The sequence below is a fragment of the Thunnus albacares genome, chromosome 5 (genome assembly GCF_914725855.1).
Source record: "Thunnus albacares chromosome 5, fThuAlb1.1, whole genome shotgun sequence".
Lineage (NCBI taxonomy): Eukaryota > Metazoa > Chordata > Actinopteri > Scombriformes > Scombridae > Thunnus > Thunnus albacares.
The window spans coordinates 34,332,172-34,352,259 of NC_058110.1; the positions used below are offsets into that span (position 1 = coordinate 34,332,172).

A 20,088-nucleotide genomic window follows, 5' to 3' on the forward strand; every position below is an offset into this window, starting at 1 on the left:
ATCCCGACATAACACATTTTAATTCAATGTATAAATAGATGGTCGGCATAAAGCCGCCTCCGTATGTGCTTTTACAGCATGCTGGCGGAGGTCAGACTGATTAGAGCTGTAAACTCTGTCATGAGGGAGGACAAAGACGTTACTAGGATGAGGGGAGGACATTTCTCTTCTTTGATAACATGAAAAGTTAAGTTAGACTTTTCTGTTGGCTTCCTGACTCATTTAAAAAAAGACTAGAGAAAGAGAGAGAGAGAGAGCAGCTGTGGTCAAGTGAGCTAAAGAGTGAATGAAGAGAGGGAGGGCTGGTAGTGAGAAAGCAGGTGAATCAGATCAATAAAACTTTATTTTCTGATTGTTTCACAGCAGTTACTCTAAATCACAAACACACCCACACCGACACACACCTCCGCTCAACCCTGCAGCTGTAGCAGAGACTCTCACACACTGAGCTGAAATTAAAAGAGTGCACATAAATTCGGTAAATAACATCAATAAATACAGTCTCTATTGCGTTTTGCCATCATTTATGGTTGCCGTCTCGCTGCTTCTCTCCTCTTTCTCAGTGCGGGCGGGGCTCAGCCCTCCGCATATGACATAACAACAGAGCGTAATATGAAACGATAGACATTTTTCTCTCGTCACACGATGTATATCGTCATATCGCATATCTTTTCTATTATTTTTATTTCTGTTGGCTGGACTGCACTGCGCTTTCCAAATGAATCGGCGCGAGATGATGGAAGCGGAGGACAGCAGCGACGCAGAGCGACTGTGTTTCTGCTCTGAGCTCTGACGCTCTCAGCTCTGCTGTTAAATGTTGTGAAGTCATTCAACTCCTGTTGAAACAGACATGTACCAGCGTCTCTGCGTCTCCTCCTCTACCGTCCAGTGTGATCAACTCTCCGGCTGGCAGCGCTGTCAGCAGCCTGCAGGAGAGACGCTCCGCGGTGCTTTTGGATGTTATAACTCAACTAATACCAGGATACAAGCTTTTTATTTCTCTGGTGTTTTCACATCACAAACGATGAACAACAGCATTAAAACACGAGTCTTGCAGGTAAAACATGCGACTCGTGCAGCTGATGATGATCAGTTCTCCAGATCCTCTGTGTTGCAAAGCTGCTGTGCTGATCCAGTTTGACCTGCTGTGTGTCTGTGGTCACCCGCCTTCCTGCTTCACTGCCTTGAGTTGAGATTGTCAACTAGAAGTCTGTTTATTGAATTTAAAAGTAAAACTGTCTTTCACTCAACCAGCCTGTCTGAGTGTCTGCATGAGGATTCTGCTTCCTGTTGTCTAAACTGGTTTGTTACTGTACAAACTGGCCGAATGTGGACGATCAGCACGTCAACCATGAAAATGGAGATGTGAAACCGCATATTAATTGTATGATTTAAGAGTATATAAGAGGAGGTTTTCTGAATAAAGAGACTGGGTTCCTGAAGCTCCACACTGTCAGCCAAAGAAACTGAGTCCTTTAAGTGAATTTAGGAAGAGTTTCATAACGACTCAGTAAAGTAGTTTTGAAAAACCTCATTAAATATTCTCATAAATATCACATTATAAAGTGACACTTGATTACAGGCCAGAAAATGTATGATGCAACATGTGATGTCAAACAGGAAAAGGTACAAAGATGAGCAGCTCAGATCAACAACGTGCAGCATTCAAAACAATTGAATCAAATGTTAAAGCTCTGTGTGTGTTAAGTGTCTTTACGACCACTAGGAGGCATCAGAGTCAGACACTTTTAAATTTGACACATACTGGCTGTCAAATGACTCACTATGGTGGACAGACCTTCCTACAGTATTGCTGCTAGAGCAGCAGTCACTTCCTGTCTAAAGAGGTTCACATTCATCTCCTTTGATTTTGATTATGTGACATTATTTTGTGTAGATTTTTCATCAGTCTTTAATACAATGCAGCCACACATACTAATAAAAAAAAGCTCAAATCTTATATCCATTTAAATCATCAACTCATCAGATTGATTATCAGTTTTCTCTGATCAGTTTTCTTTCAATCATTGTAAAATAAACAAACACTTTCATACTGCTGGAGTTTCTACCAGCTGATATTTTACTGCAAAATCAGATATTTTGGTGGAAAATACAACAACCAGGTACGTTGTCTCTGAACATTTCACCCATATGTTCAGTATCAACATTTTTGGTATTTAAATACATTAATTAATAACATAAAATGTATTCAGTAGGTCATTGTAGAAGATGTGATGAAGCCTTGTTTTGATCAGAAAAATTAAAAATATGTTTCACACATCTAAACATGAAAACCAGTTAAATTTGACCCTAACACAATAGGAGGGTTAAATGATTTTAGCACTAGACTGCAACATAACAAAATGTGAAAAAAGTCTGAAAGAGTCTGAATACTTTCTGAATGCACTGTAATATGCAATTGAGTTGAATATGAACATAATTTCTAGGAGACAGAGTTGGCTCAAAGTGTAGAAGAACAATATCAAACAACATCTACATTTATGAAAACAGAATGAACATTTCAGAATAAGCAAGTAAGAAGAAACATGATCAGTTGTGTATCATCAGCATAGAGGTGAAAAATAGCATGTTTATAGTTAATATCTGCTGATTAAACAAAAAAAAAAGAAATGAAGTGGAACAAACTGGAACCTTGCAGCACATGTTAACCTGCACAGTACAGAATCCAGATCCAAATACAAACATCATCATGTGTTTGTTATGAGTGCAGAGTAGGTTTGGTCCGGATCACTGCTGTTTGGATCCAGGCTCTGACAGATGTTGTCTTCATACATTGAGACTGGAGGACAGTTCTCATAGCTGACAGATAACTGAAAATAAAACAGGAATGACATCAAACCTAATATAGCAGTAACCACGGTAACAGCCCAGATATTGTGTTCTTCAATTATTTGCTGATATTTTAGTGATAACAACTGGACAGGCCAGAGGTCTATTAACAATAATTATGATTTTATTTAATTATAGTTTTGTTCATATTAGTGAAGTAGTTGCAGACATGAGATTGTTTATTCCTAACTGCAAAAATAAAATGTATAAATACCAACAGTAAGAGTTAACATGAGACATACAGAGTTAAAGGAAGTCACCTCCATGTTTCTGCTGTCTGAGGTTCCTCTGGTGTTCAAACCAGAGTTCCTCCTTTTCTTCAGTTTGTAGAGGAGCAGCAGAACAACAGCCAACAGCACAACAATCACAGCCACACATACAACCAGAGGCCAGAAGTAACCTGGGCGAGAGACATCAGAGACGGCTGGGAAGGAAGAGAGAGAGAGAGACATGTAGTAGTTTGAAAGTCTGGGATCTTTTGTCTTGTATTAGAAGCTTAAAGGTTCCCTGTGGAGTTTTTGACCACAAGTAGCTTGTTTTTACATCACATGTTAATAATTATCTTACATCATTAGAAACATAGGATGTGTTTAAAAATCAGACGTGAAGATAACAAGGAAATTTATTGTAAAATTAAATGTGAAATGTTTTCTTCTAGGTGCTGAACTGTCTTATGTGCTGAAACACATGTTGGACCATCTTGTTATTCTTATTAGACAACGTTGTTATGCTGAATTTGACTGTTTTAAGAGGACGTTTTGTTGCAGAGAGACAGTGATGGACAGATGGACAGACATGAACTGTCCTGTACCTGTAAACTGCTCTGTGGTTTCAGGGAAAGATGATGAAGGTGCGAAGCTTCCTGAACTGGAGATTAAACTCTGTGTTGTTGTTGGTGTGGAGGCTGATGGGACTGATGTTGGAAAAGGTCGGAGAGTCTGGTTTGGTTTTGAAGTGGTTGGAGCTGTGAACAATGAAAACACATTGAAACAATCAGATACTGAATCAATAATGCAGAGAAATGAGATGCTGCTCTAGACAGAAAGATCATATTGACAGCATCCATCACATACACATGAAATACGCAGCATTAAATATGTTAATGAAGTAAATGATTAAGAATATTTAAAGTGGGTTTTTCTATCATTATTAAGTATTGTTATTTGATTTTTGATTACAGAAGAGTAAGAAAATAACATCCACAGGTTGATTTTCTGACATTAAACATAAAAGCACAAATGTCTGAAAAGGTTTTTAAAAATCGCACAAACTGATTGTTGTAAATGTAAAAACTAACATTATAAAGGCAACACATTTTACATCCGATTACTTTGTGACTCTACAAATGAGTTTCATCTTTAGAAACATTTTAGAGTATGATGTCTTGAACATTAAGGAACCTGAGGAACCGTTCTTCTCTATGTTACCTAATGTTAATAGAAATATAGAAAAGGTCCCAGGTTGGACAACTAGTATGACTCTGCCAACCTCAGCACTCCTCTTGTTGTCACAAATCAACTTCTGACTGTAACCCGAAAAAAGAGATATTTGTTTCTGTCATGTCATTTCCATCCACTCTTTAAATTTTGTATTCAAAATTCTTTTTTTAAGATAATTTTTGGACATTTTATGGCTCTATTTGATAGCGATAGGGGAGAGAGACAGGGCATGTGGGTAAGAGAGTAGAGGGATGACATGCAGCAAAATTCATTTTCTTTGATTGTAAATGAAAACAAGACAATCATTTAAACCATTTATAAGTTGATATTCATTGAACAGAATGTGAACAGAAAATAAAATATAAAACTCACCATCTACAACAAAGATCGGCAACGTGTAGGATGAATCTGGAGACGAAGCTCTGCCGTAACCACACCTGTACCATCCTGTGTCTGACTTCTTCAGCTGTGTGATGATCACATATAGTTCATATACAGATCCTTCTATATATTCAATGCTGAATCTGCCATTCTGAGCTCTGTTCTCTTCTGTTTCAACCAGGATGTCTTCTTCTTTTTTACATTCATCCTTACAGAAGAACTTCCTGCTTCCATTGACAGTATTGATGCATTCTTGTGTGACACTTCCTCCCACAGTTACTGCACGGGAGAAACTGGTGTTTTGACCCAACGTTGCCGCTGAAAAGTTGAACAATCAACAGTTACTGTCTGTACTTCCTGTAAGATGCTGCAGTCTGATCACAATATTTCCTGCTTCACATTTACACAGATCCACAGAGTCACACTGGGAGCTGCCCAGTTCAACCAGTCTGACTGCTGGACTAATGATTTCATCCAACATTGATACACTGAGTCAATATATCAGAAACGTCTCACATTCTTCAACAATTTAATTAAATTTTATCTGACTTCATTTATTCTTAAGCTTCAGAATCATTAAATGGGATGAACATAGTAAATATATCAGGTTTTATGACTTTCAGTAGAAACTCACCATCTATAACTGTGATGTCAAAGTCACAGTAAGAATATGGGACCAAAAATCCGCCCAAACCAAATCTGTACCGTCCTGAGTCTGACTTGGTCAGCTGTGTGAAGGTCACAGTCACAATTCTTCTTCCAGAAGATCCGTCTTTATATCTGATGCTGTATCTGCCACTCTGAGCTGTGACATCATCTGTTTTAATGAGAATGTCTTCTTCTTTACATTCTCCTTTACAGAAGAACTTGGTGCTTCCAGATGAAGTCAAGTGGCAACTCAGTGAACCACGTCCTCCTTCAGCTCCAGCAATAAGGTTTATTGCATTGACGAGTCCAGTGTTTCCATCTTGCAGTGCTGTTGGAAAGATGAACAGTGAATACTGATGATCAATACTTTGTGTATTGTAGACTTACTGTAAACAGGCTGCAGATTAATGAGGGCTAATCCATCAGTTCACAGAGAAGCAGAGATGATACAGAGGCAGCCATTAGCAAAGTTTTCACTGACTGTACAGCAGTTGCTGTTGTTCTACTTGTAGCTGCAGTTGTAGTCACAGTGTCTCTGTGTAATGTCTGTTTTTCAATGTTTTTCTTTCATACTTTCTAATATCAAACACATTAATGAGCAACAAATATTCATGATGGATGGTTCATATGTCTAGTTAAATTAGATTAATTTAGTTAAATTACAAGATTAGATTATAGAGATGTTGTAATTAGTAACAGAATAATTTAGAGAACGACAGGAAAACTAATTAACATGACAGCAACATGAAAACTTGTGTGATACAAATCTGACATTTGTTAAAATGAACACAATGAATGTTCAGAAGCAGTTTGTGCTGCAGCTTTACAGACACAGTCAGGTAATCAGTCCTCACCTGATAAGAAGCAGAAGAACAGAACATGGTGGATATTCATTCTGAGTTTGATCCTGATGCAGAAAATCATCAAACTGTCAGAGAACTGCCTCTATATGTCTGTCTGATCAATCAGGAAGCTGACGATGATTTAAGTTAACACTCCTCTCTCTCTCTCTCTCTCTCTCTCTCCCTCTGCAACATGAGTGATCTAGAGGAAGCATACATGTCTGACAAGTACAGTATTCAGGCGCTAGTCCACTGAGCAGTGTTTTAATCGAGTCACTAAGTCTCGAGTCCTCAGTGTTCGAGGTCGAGTCATCAAGGTTGAGTCTGAGTGGAGTTCCAGGATGGGCTCCGGTGCTCCACTCTGGCACAGTCAAAGAGCTGACATACAGATAAAAAAGGTCTATATTAAACATATTCATGATGCACTGATTGTAATTTTCTCGGCCGATTCTGATTTTCTTTCTTTCTTTCTTTCTTTCTTTTTTTTCGGACTTAAAGGTATTACAAATTGCGAGCTTTGTGTCTTCTTCACTCACGCTAAAGAACTTCCATACCAACGACATGTGTGGTTGTTGCTGTCTGTGCCGCAGCTGCTGCTGTGTGCGTGACGTGAACCATAGTGTGGCTATGTGCGGAATATTTGACAGCAAAAAATCAGATATATATTACTTCTTTATCAATTAACAAGTTCAAGTCCTCGTCTTCAACTTCCGAGTCCGAATGCAGTCAATGCTCGAGTTCAAGTCCGAGTCGAGTCACGAGTCCTGAAAATCAGAACTAGAATCCAACTCAAGTCCGAGTCCTGGACTCGAGTACTACAACACTGTCACTGAATGATTTCAACACCAATAAAAGGATCTTAAAATTGATTCTAAAACTGACAACCAATGAAGGGACTTTAGGACGGGTGAGATGTGTGCTCTCCTTCAGGTCTTAGTCAGTACACATCCTGCTGCATTCTGAATGATCTGCAGTTTATTTATAACTTTCTTAGGTAGACCAGAAATGAGAGCATTGCAGTAATCAAGCCAGCTAGTGATAAAAGAGAAACAGTTTCACTTGAACAATATGGGGATAAAAGGCAGTTTTAAAAGGCAGTTCAAAACAGTCTCAGCCGGACAGATGAGTCCTAAACCAATCTAAAACTGAGCCAGAGAGGCCAACACACTTCTGTAGACTGTTAATAAGGATTTCATGATCACCTGTATCAAAAGCAGCGCTTCAGTCTAAAAGAACTAATATTGAAAGTTTCTTGTCATCCATGTTCATTTTCAGGTCATTTAAATCATTAACTAGTGCTGTCTCAGTGCTGTGTGGTGAGGATGAAAGCCAGATTATAACTTCTCAAATATACAGCTGAAATTTATGTAATCATTTAGCTGTTTAAATACTAATTTCTCAAGAATTTTACTTAAAGAAAGATTTGAAATTGGCCTGAACTCATTTAGCACTGAAGGATCCAGGTTACTATCAGTTTTCAGTGGCAGGGGGAAACTACCAGTCAGCAGGAAGTGATTTACAATCACCAGCACTTCATCCTCCAGACCAGAGGTTGTCAACGTGAGAGGTGGGCCTCATTCTGTATTACATAGTTTATATCAAACCTGATTTAGATTTATGATAAAAACTGCTGTGAAGGCTCTTATATAATGATATATAATAATTAATAATATCATATTTCATAATAATAAAATAATAAATTATCATTTCAACTCTGACTGAAGATAAGGACACTTTACTTTAACCAGCTCCATTTAGGATCTATGAGCACCATATAAACATTTAGTGAATATTTCATACTTTCTAATATCAAACACATTAATGAGCAACAACTATTCATGATGGATGGTTCATGTTTTGTTAAGCTGAACTAATTAAATGTTTTCTTCCTCTCACTCTCGCTATCTGTTTTATACATCAGCAGTTTCATGATGAAGCTGCTTTGACTCTGTAACTGTGATGAAACTTTAAAATGAATTTGACTGATGTCAGGTTTAAATCATAACTCTTTGATTTTAAGCTAAAGGAAGTAAAGTTAAAAGTAAAGTGAATGTTCACAGTTTCAGTCACTTTTAATTTAATGTTGATTTGATGTTGAGAAAACAATTCAGATCAGTTGAAGACATGTAGTCTTAAAATAGTGTTTTAGCTTCCTTTCGTTAGTATTTTATACACTGATGACACATATTCAAACCTCTGTGGCTGTTTTAAGGAGTTTTAAGGTCATCAGATAAACATCAACAGCACCTTCAGCAGCGTTTCACAGGCTGTTTCCATAAACAGAACATGGTAAACCTTCACTAGATTCATATCATTCATTAGTAACAGCTCAGGGGTCTGTATCATGAAGAAAGATCAGCTAATGGGTGTCAATTTTCCAGTTTTACGCAACCGTCCTAACCTTTAACGGGCGTCGGTCACCATGGTGACGTACGCTCCAGAGCAGGTTCAGTTCAAACGTGTCAGCAGCACAAATACTGAAGAATTATCTTGCTGAAAAAGTGGAATCATCCTTCTGAAACAAAATCCAGACTGGGAGCAGACAGGCAGGCAGATAATCAGCTCAGAGGGTTGGAACATGATTAGAAGCACAATAGACAAGAGGCTGGTATAAATGCTAGGAAGCTAATGAGGAAATACGGAGCTGGTTCATAGGTGAGCATGGAAATCAGGTGAGCAGAGATGGTGGGAACACACTTAAGCTTACACCTGGGCAGATGGAGAATGACAAAGACAGGAGAAGAAAGTGACTGACAAACACTAGAAATGGACAGAATGTGAAAAATAATCAAAGCAGTTATAATCAATATTTCTATGACTCCAAAGTCTGATCTGTCAGTGTGTAATTGGTTGGTCGTGGCTCATTTTGATTCACTCAGTGCTCTCATAGCGTCGTCTTGGGACACAGCAGGCAGCTGTTCTCAGAGAAAAAGCTGTAAAAAGCTGCTGTACACTACCTGCTCAGCACCAAACAGCAAACGCACACAGTTAGCTGTAGACTAGCTGGTGAACATAGTGGAGCATTTAGCAGCTAAAGAGCCAGATATTTCCCTCAGGAGTTGGCAGAGAGCAGAAACAGAGAGTGAATATTGGACAGAAACACGACTCCACATGAATGATAATGTTGCTCCGTAACTGCTGGATGTGGAAATAAGCAACTGTTTGCTAACAAGTTCAACATATCAACTTAACAGATGATTTTATGTCAGTGTTGTGTTCACTATTTATTTCTGATGAAAACTAAACATCAGTTAATGCAGGTTTAAATAAATTTTGCTGACAGTGCTGACAGTGCGAAAGACTTTTGAAAACACTTAATCATCAATATATGTATAATAAACAATTATTTTTTGCTTCATTCACTCGTCTCTCCTGACTGAAATGCATGTGTATGTAGAGACATGACTGTAAACTCACAGTCTGATCCAGTCATGATGTGTTTGGTGATTTGCACTTGAAAAGGCTTCGAGGTTAAAGGTTTCTCTCCTCCTGGTTCAGGCTCAAATTAGATGATGCTCTGGGTTTTGGGATGAGCAAAACATGTCAAGGGGTCAAGAGACACACCCTGCTTGGGGCCCTTAGTTTCTTGTGTCTTGGGTGTGACTCTCATGTACCATGCATGTGCGTGCAGATGTATATCTCGTGGCTGTTTGCTTTCTTTGTCTTTTAAAGGCTATAAAAAAAGGTTAGTTTGGCTCTGTATAGTTAGGACAAGCTGATGCCAACCTTTGTGTGAGTTCTGTCTCCTTATTGTACAATAATAATTTTTAATCTTCAACCCAGCAGTGTTTTATGTATTATTTCATGTGTGTGTTTTGGTGTTTTCAGACAATTTCCACGACAAGAGCAAAAACCGCTGTTCTAAGAAATGACTGATGTGCATGAAAGCAGTAACTTTAGAAAGTCCTGAGTAACTAAACTAATATCTAACCAGCATTTAGATTCTGACAGACAGCTTTGGTACGGACTGAATGAATGAGGAAATTAAACATTAAGATGGAGGAGACAAAGAGAAACTCAAAGTCTGTTGAAGAAAACCTGTCAGGGAGCAGGTTAGCTTCACAGAGTCAGTTACCATGGTAACCGACCCAGCGTTAGCGTTAGCTCTCTCTCTGGAACTGAAAACCCAGAGTTTCCCTCATCTCAGGGTGAACAAACTCAGAGTTGTTTCATGTCTTCATTCATTCAGTCCGTATCAAAGCTCGTATCGAAGCTGTCGTGGACGAAGAAAACAGCTGCCCAACAATAAGAAGCTTTAGCTTTTTGGTCCTGACCAGCTAAACGCACCACATGAGTTACCTGAGATTTTTTTTTTTGTGTGTGTGTTAACAATTGTCCATCAATGTGCTTATTTACAGGACGTAAAGCACCATAAATCAGCTCTAAGATGCAGACATGCATGTTTGTGTAAAATGAATTAAATACCTTCATAGCTTGGATTCATAATGGGTTTTTTTATTTTTTACTGTAATATATATATCCATTGGCATTTGTTAGCTCTATGTATAGACACCAAAGACTTTTTTTAAGTGGTCAACATCCCACTTTTAAAAAGGAGCTTTTATTTTGAAAGGGATTTTGGTTTCTTTCCTGTAAATAACATTCAATGTTTTTAAAATCATAATTGTCTAACTTAAATCCTGTGATCTGCATTGTCTAGACTACTTCTTTGGGCTTTAAAGTTACTACAAGGAACTTTTAACTGGTTCTGAAACAGTCTCATGATGCCTCTGATGCCTCTATATGACCTACATAAACAAACAAGACCATCTGTGAAAAGATTGGCTATGTCTAAACAAAGTTTACTTTGCTTCACCATCATCATATTACAATTATTAATCTTACACAGCCACAAACAAACATGTCTACAGGGGCCACTAAGTCAACACAAAATGAAAGTTCCTTGTAGTAACTTTAATGCATTTAAGTGTTTTTTCATTCTAATTTTCTTAATTAAATATCAAAACAAGGTTGATGTTTTGACTTGTTGTTAGAGGAGAGAAACAGAAGTTCTGTGAATACTGTTAACCACATTCTCATGATTTATATCAAACATGAACCCACAGGCTGGTTTTAAGTGTGAAGCACGTTGATCAAACAGGAAGATACACACTTCCTGATTCAAGTTTCTCTCTGTTTATGCAAGTGCTCTGGGGGGTGAGTCAACAAACTTACGGATAAAAAAGTCAAGAGTTAGAAGCTCTTGAGTTATACAAGTGAAAAGCACTTTGAGAATTGACAATGCTTCATAGAAAAGAGAAGCCAAAGCCCAGACTGCTGTGAGTGTTCAGCACTCTCGGGAAACTGTAGCATCAGACTACAGTTGAACTGGAGTCTACTGGACCTAACACTCGAAACAAACTTTATAATCTAATGGATTAACACAAATGGATTAAAGAACTCAATCTGCAAATTAGACTGTTCAAGTTATCCTGGAATGCATTTTTAATAAGCTTTCGCTCTATTTGAATGTACTTCATTGTACTAAAAGTTCTTCTGACCCATTACAAACAGTTGAAAATCTGACCTAAAGTCTGTGTAAAGCTGGTTGTCCACAACTAGCGGATGTTTTATCACTTGTTGGGTCTTTAATCACCAGTGAAATCAAAGTTCTGCTGACAGCAGCTGCCTCCGGGCTGTGCGTGCTGTCCTGGTACCACTTTAATGCCAACTGCAATTAAAGCAAACCACCATTTCCCCCACAGGAATGCATCATCAAAATGATTAAACACCAATGGCATACTGTACATGCAGTGTCATACACACACATAACAGAGACCGATAGATCAATGAATTGTGCTTTAGTAAAGTGGATCTGTTTAAAGTTAAAATGTCTTATGTAGCATTTTTGTGTTTTAGTAGAAGTATTTTAGAGCAGTGGCAGCTAACAAAGTACATTTACTCAAGTACTATAGTTAATTACAATTTACTTGTGTATTTCTATTATGTATTCCTTTATCCTTCTACTGTACTACATTTCAATACATTTATTTGACACCTGCTTGCAGATTACATCCACCTCCCAGCACCTCTAAAGCTCACTAATTAACATCTCGTTTTTTTAAATCCATACGGAAATTGAAGTGTAAAAACAAATTGTGGCTTCACATGGGGTTATATGCAGAAATATCTCCTATGTACTATTATATTACATACCATTATTTCTATTTATGTTTCTGCCATATGTGTATCAATCTGCAGCTGAAAATACACAATTTACTCCTGTTTAAGTGATTTTTTTTAGGAAATTGTTGTATCTGTTCTAGGAAATGACTGAGCCTCTTTGAAAAAAACGAAGCTATACATTTGTGACCTGTATTTGAGGCCCTGTTTACACTTGACATTAACATGTGTCTTGAGTGATCCGATCACAAGTGAACCGCTCTAAGAAGAGGTGTGAATACACCCAAGATGCATTGAGATTAGAAGATTTTATTTATACCAATGACATGATCGATTCTACTTATTGGTCCAATTCTTTATCAATGCCCTTATTGATTCCTCATCAGTTTTATGTGTGGAAAAAAAGTAGACCTACACAGGTTTTCAACGTCAATGCAAATGTATTATTATCTCTGAGTCTGAACACGGTGCAGAAACAGAATAAAAGAATAAAAAATGCTGGCTTCGATAAAAGAAATAGGTAAACTTGGAAGCATATGACTCCGATGGACTGGACAATTTGGCCCGTCATCCCAAAAAACAAACACTCATTGCTCCAAAAATACAAACTGTGATTTTGTTGGAGTTCAGTGACTACTGGCCTTACTACTTTCCAGACCCAGGTTGTGTAACATTTGCCTTCTGTTTGACATTCTGAAACACTGCCAGTCAGCACGTCCATGCAATTTTTAGGATTTTTTTTGCAGACTGGTGATGTTACTGTTAATATTGTTAGAGTAGTGTTTCAGTAGTGTGTAATAATTACTAAGGAACTGTGTATATCACAGACTTCTCTCTGCTGTGTCAGGGTTTGAGATGGGGACAAAATTACTACTGTGGCAGGAAGCTTTAAACTGAGTTGGCCCACTCTAGGATAGCTGGGATTTCTGTTCTTAGCCTTTGTGACGGCCAGATGACCTCAGGAGAGCTGATTAAACAGAACCCTGCTCTCCATGACTGTAAACTGCCACACTGATAAATGTGAGCATTGCTCATTTTCCTGTGGACTTCCTGGATCACGCTGGAGCACCTTTAGTTGATTTTACTGTGGATTTCTATAACAAGTTTGATCAAGTTGAATTGTCTGAATTGTCACTAGGCGCTTTTTCATTGAAAAAAAGTAGCTAAGAGGGTCTTAAAAGTCGTCATATCCAGCAAGAAAGTTACGTTTGCCACACTGACTACACAGACATGTTCCTGCACATGCTCAATGGTGTCTCTCTCAAACATGACATTTGGTGACAAGAAGCAAAATATAGAAAACTATCATCTATTTAAGGCAGAAAATGCAAGATTCATGACATGTTGCACTATCCTGCAACACCTCACGTACAAAACAATAGTGTGTGTTGCACCACTGTTACACGCTGCTGTGGACAGAAGAGTTTTACCAAGGTGAGTTTATACATATTAACCTGTACAGTCAATATACACCTTTATTATTATATATTTATTTTATCTCTGTTTGTAACTATATCTTATTTTATTTATTTTATTACTTCAACAGGAATGCAGGGAGACTGAACAGGAAGGATTTGATCACACAGTGTGACCTGTTGCTGTGCAAGTATGACGATAAAGTGTCTGTATGTGGAAGATTTAGATGAATGTCAGAGTTGAAACTGATGCAGCAGCGACCTCTAGTGACCAGAATCCAGATTACAACTCACTGACTGTCTCCAAGAAATTACATTTATATACCTGACTCCATTTAGCATTTATGAACAGTATATCAACATTTAATCAATGGTTTATAACATACCATAACACAGTTATAAGCAGATATATTTATTATTATATATTTGGGTCACCCGCCCCCAGAACTCAACAATATCATTGGTCGAGATCATCTCCCCACAGCCTGATTCATCCAATGATTGTACAACATTCATTTGAATCTGCTCACATTGTCTTGATCTGTCTGAAGCACAGAGACTATAGAGACATTTTCTATGTTTACATTTATATGTTTTTTCAACTATTTTAAGGTCTTACATCCCTTCACCCATATTATCAAACTGTTGAGTCCTAGCATCAAATCCCAGTCTTTCACATATCTCTCACCTATTGCTAAAAAAAATATATTGAGGTCCCTCTTTATTCACCTTATATTATCTCTGCTTTTTGCTCTTTGTTCCCTTTGACCTGTAGAAATGTTGGAGTGACCTAATGATTAGAGGGAGCAGTAGAAATGCAATGAGGGCCTTGAATTTTGTTGAACATAGACTGACTGTGACTCACTTTGGGTCTTAATGTTTAGAGAAGAAAAACTAGATCTACAAATGACACCTTCACAAGGAAAAAACGCATGGATGCTACATATGCAATTTCAAGTTGCGGTCTAACATAATGTATTGGGAGACAGCTTCCAATATTTTTAAGGTGGATTTACAGCCTTTATTATAGCTATTACTTTTTTAAAATAAGCATGTGTTGCACTGTCAATATGTATGATAACAAAAAACACTGTCATGGCAGCATCTCACAAAAACAACAACAAATGAAGTCGTCAGCCCTCACAAATAAGTATATATCACTTTTTTAATGATGCACAGCAGCAAAAAAGGGTTTCAGCCCTAGGCTTTCCTCAGCATTAGGATGGAACATAGGATACAACAAACATACATTTTTATCACCATTTGATTTGATATGTAGCCCCAACACCATTTTCACAGCCTCTAAAAACTATTCAGACAAACAATCCCAGAACTACTTTCCTCCTCTGATCTTAAGATTTGATATATTTGATACTGACATAGTCAAAACTCTTTTTTTTTAACCGGCAAAAATTGAGCTAAATAATTTGGTTTTGGATATAAATAGCTTGACTCAACCAGTGAATACTGAACTGTGTTACTATTGAACATACTGTATGTTTGTATGCTAAGTTCTTCATATATTTTAAGTTAACATCCATTGTCATTTATCTTTCCTCTTAGGCTCAAGTGAAACATGTGTGCTGAGGTTCCTTGAGTTTCAAAGAAATCTCGGTATGATGTGTGCTGAAATACTGTTGGTATTGCTCAAATTATTCCAATGATTATTTCTTGACTCAACACATCATTGTGTTGTCTATAAACTGTCAAAGTAAGAAAATACACCAATTTTAGTGTCATTTGCAGAAGCCCAAGGGAACTTCTTCAAATGTCTTGTTTCGTCTGACCAACAGTCCCAGACCCCGAGATATTCAATTCACAGTGATGTAACATAAAGAAAAGCAGCAAATCCACATATTTGAGAAGCAGGAACCAACACATTTTGGGCATTTTTTCTAGTGAAACAATTATATAAAATTAAGATATTATTGCTGATTAATTTTCTATTGATCAACTTTATCAATTTAACATTGTAGCTCCACTTCAAACCCTGCCCATATTACATTTGAAGTTTTTACTTGACTGTTATTTTGTAAACTAATCAAAAGTTCATATTCATGTGTTTTGTGCACATCTAGGACTAAATCACTCACTCACCAGAAAGCGGCTATTGTATTGGTAAGTCAGATAAATATTTACATTTTGTATTTAAAAAGTCACTTCAGCATTTCATTGTGAAGTCCTTGTTAACTGGAATAATTAGCAATTAGGACTGTAACACAAATTATTTCATATTTTTTGATAAATCTGTTCCCGCAGGATCAAACTGACTGAGTGACATTGCCCCTTGTACAGCAATCAGAGGTATGTTTTACATTTGATTTTCTCTGCATCAGGAGGAGTATATTTGTATTGAATTATTCAAGAATATGTAGACTCAGTGCTTTTTATGTACTGTGCTATTACCAGACTGAATATCTGTCTGAACCCTGTTCAGACCAAAAATGTATTAGTGTTGGCATGTTGCTTCAGGTAGCAGTGAGATGATGAAATATGATACAAGAAGTCCAGTTTGAGGGATAGATCCATGCGTTTTTAGACTATTCAGATGCCAAAACACTGCATAGCACTTTATAATACTGCAAGTCAGTATTTTGTAACCCTTGCAAGTTTGTAAAGTTTGGAAACATTACTGCAAACATTTTTATATATATAATTCTCAAACACTGGCTTGGGCAATGATGGTTGTTTAAAAAAAAAAATGTTTTTAAAAAAATAGAACCATCATAATTATATTATTTTTTGGAAATTACATTAGTCAAACTGTTACACTGTTTTGTGCTTGATGTTTGTGTGATTTAATATTATTTGTGTAATAATTATTACTTTTTCATTTTCAGTCTAGGAACAAAATGTTCATGAACATGAGATGCACTCTGGCCTTTCGTGGTCTTCCGGTGTATCAGTGCGAGGGGTCTCTGAGTTCTTCAAGACCAGCAGTGTAACTTCTCAGTACACTCACAGAAATGTCAACATCTATCAGTACAGTGTTGACATAACATATTGTATGGGAAACGAACTTGAACGCCTCCTGTAGCATTCTCAAAATTTAAGTAGATTCAAGGATAGGTTTGGACTTTTTCAAGTCTATCTCAATACAATATTCAAATGTCAAATGTATATCGACAAAGTTATTGGTGGGCGGAAATTATTCGTCCTATCTCCATAATAGCCGTAAAGCAGTCCCTTCCTATCAGGTAGGATGAGTCTCTAACCGGTCTGCAGAATTACATTGAGTGTGTTTTGCCAGTTATCAAGTGGCTCCACATGATCACAGCTGATGGAGGCCACTGTCCAGCGAGAGCTTGATTCTAACTGCAAGATTTACTACACAATAGTTGATGCTTCATATGATGTTCACTGTCTGTGTAGTTAGTCACTGCATAAATGCCTATCTATAGATGCCTGTTTTTTGTCTAGCTGTCAACATATCCACATTTCTATTTATTTTTTGAGACATTGAGTGTACAAACCTATTGATGAGGAGGTTCACTCAGTGTGAAACCTGCTGGTCATTTTTTGTACCTACTTTTGGCATGCTTGCTGTTGGTTCTATGCCAACAGCATGCAGGATTACTGGTGGTTCCTACAGTCTCCAAAAGTAGAATGGGAGGCAGAGCCTTCAACTATCAGGCTCCTCTCTTGTGGAACCATCTTCGGTCGGGGGGGGGGGGGGGGGGGGGGGACACACCCTCTCTACCCTCTCTAAGAGTAGGCTCGCCTTGGACCAGCCCTTAGTTATGCTGCTGTAGGCCTAGACTGCCGGGGGACATCCATTGATGCACTGAGCTCCTCTCTCCTCCTCTCCATCTGTATGCATTCATTTACCATTAATGCATGTTACTAACTTGACTTCTTCCCTGGAGTTCTTTTTGCTTTCTCATCAACAGGAAACCCCATGGACCACACTGACATGGGGATGTCCTTCTCCTGCCGTTCCTGCTGTTGCTAGTCATGTATGTATTGTTATTGTTGTTGCTGTTGTTCTGCTTCTCTGACCCACTGTGTACAGTTTTTTAATATCTTTCCTCCTGTTTCTGTTAAGTTAGGAGTTATGTCAGTGATTTGTATTTTTGTTTCTTTATGTTTAAATAGGTAATTTAAGGTTTATTAGCTTTAGTTCCCTTTTGTTTGTTGTTTTGCTGTTAACTCACCCTGAAACCACAACTATAAAATAAACATTTAGAGGCTGCAAAATCCCTTTTTGCTGCTTTTTTTTTTTGGCAGCTGGGGAGAGGGAGTGTCATTTTCATGTTGTGCCAGGGTTTCTCCTAGGCCAGGTCATAACAATATATTTTTAAATTCTTCTGCTTCTTCCAGTTTAAAGGCCCCTAGAGGCCCCTCTACTTAGCAGTGTGTGGGCCTGTATAGACTGTCTTTGATTGACATCTCCCCTAAAGAAGTAAAACACATTTCCAATCCACCGGAGATAGAAATATGAACATATATTCAGACTATACAATATATATCTAAAAAACACAGCAGTAGAGTGGACAAAAGAGTCATTAAGTTTCATTCAGCGTATTCTGCTCATTCGTCATTCATCACAGTTGGATCACTCATTCAGTATACAGCAGGTTTAAATGTTTAGTGTGTTCATAATGGAAAAGTAACAAAATTTACCTTTGGTTTATTTTTGTGTGTGCTATTGATGGATAATATTCTCCCACAATGCAATGCACAAAACAAATTGAGGGAGCTACAGTACTCACAGCTGTGGCAGGTTCTGAAGAATGATGGCAGTGTACACACAATATATAAAAAATATCCCTCTGAAGAAGAGTATCAGATGGATATATTGGATAGTTGCTTGTAATTACTGTCAAATACTATTTATATACAGTAAATCGGAAAAGTCTGTAGATCTATTGGATAGCTCCTTGTAATTACTTTCAGATAATGTTTATATAAGGTAATGATTATTAAAATTATGTTTTTGTAAGCCATTTTCACATGATCCTATTTTTTTGTACAGTATCAAACCAATATTTTTTTTTTACCAGGAATTTACTGTAAATAGATGAGATAATCACATACAATTAAAGCCTAAAGCTCTCAAGATACCATTAATGGGTGTTAAAGGAGGATAATTTGAATATAATTTTACATAATTTTTTTGTGTTTTACATCCAGAAATTTGTGCTTTGATGGGGCAGTCTTAAGGATAAATTGGATAATTCTATGAATTTACAAAAGAATACTGTATAAAACAAGCCATTATGTAAATTAGATAATTTTAAGGTATTTCTACAATGTTTTTCATTTTTTTTGTGCACATTTATACATTTATTTAGCATTCTTGCAATATTTTATATATTTTTTGTTTTTATTTGACAACAGTTGGACTGTAAAAATGCAGATAATATCTACAGTAAATATCTGTATTTTAAAAAAAATCCTTTGTAGAGTAACTAAAGGGTTTTTTTTTACCGTTATTTGACGGTAAGTGGTTTTTTTTTTTTTTTACTTTTTAAATACTTTTTAACTTTTAAAACTTTTTTTTACATTCAGTAATAGTAAAAATCCTGTTAAAAAACTATAAAATTCCATTATATTAATTTACAGATTACAGCCTTTCTTTTATGGTGAATATTTTTAATAACAATAATTTACTGTGTTTTTATGGCATTTACACTTAACGTAGAAAAAACGAAAAAACCCTGTAAAGTAATACAGTAAATTTCTGTGAAATAACTTTCTTTTTGAAGTGTACAGTAGACAATACATAGTTCAAAGTTCGATTTTAATGTCATTATAAAATACAGGATTGCACAATATAATGCAGCCGCTTCCACAAAATGTATTAAACATATTTTGAATAAACTGAAAACACTTGAGGATCAGAGGCTTTAGAAATTGTGTGCTGATAGATATTCCCCCAAAATACAAGACGAAATATCTCAGATGAATCATACTTACGTACACAGATTCATCTACTCTGAAAATAATAATGTCTTTTTATAAACCTTGAACACTGAACTGGATTGGTGGGGTCCAGGTGAGCTTCAGGTATCGTTGGAGACCTGCTAGGCCCAAATCCCTGCACCTCCATCTGGTCCAACCAAACCCCCAAACACTGATTTACACCATCAGTTCACTTTCTAATAATAATAACATGATAACGTCGCCTGATTTCCTACTTTGCTCCTGACAGACAAGAGTCATAATCCCTACGGCCACTAGATAGCGCCGTCACTTAAACATACACATATTGTTTTGGGGAATTTACTGAAACAACTGATGCTGCTGTTTTTCTTACTGTCCTATAAACAGACTGACAGACAGTTACAGCCACCCAGCACTCAACACACACCTTGATTTATACACACATGTTGGTCTGACGCTGAGACCACAGCAAACGACCACTTCCCTGATGGCCTCCTTGAAGCT

The 20,088-nt window shown here is 37.1% G+C and overlaps 1 long non-coding RNA gene across 1 annotated transcript; it reads left to right on the forward strand.

Annotated features, from left to right (window-relative positions):
- Positions 1 to 15,621: 15,621 nt before the first annotated feature.
- On the forward strand, positions 15,622 to 16,992 carry LOC122981835. Its single transcript, XR_006403331.1, has 3 exons — positions 15,622 to 15,816; positions 15,958 to 16,002; positions 16,539 to 16,992. It is a non-coding gene; the product is annotated as an uncharacterized LOC122981835 (long non-coding RNA).
- The last annotated feature ends 3,096 nt before the right edge of the window (positions 16,993 to 20,088 follow it).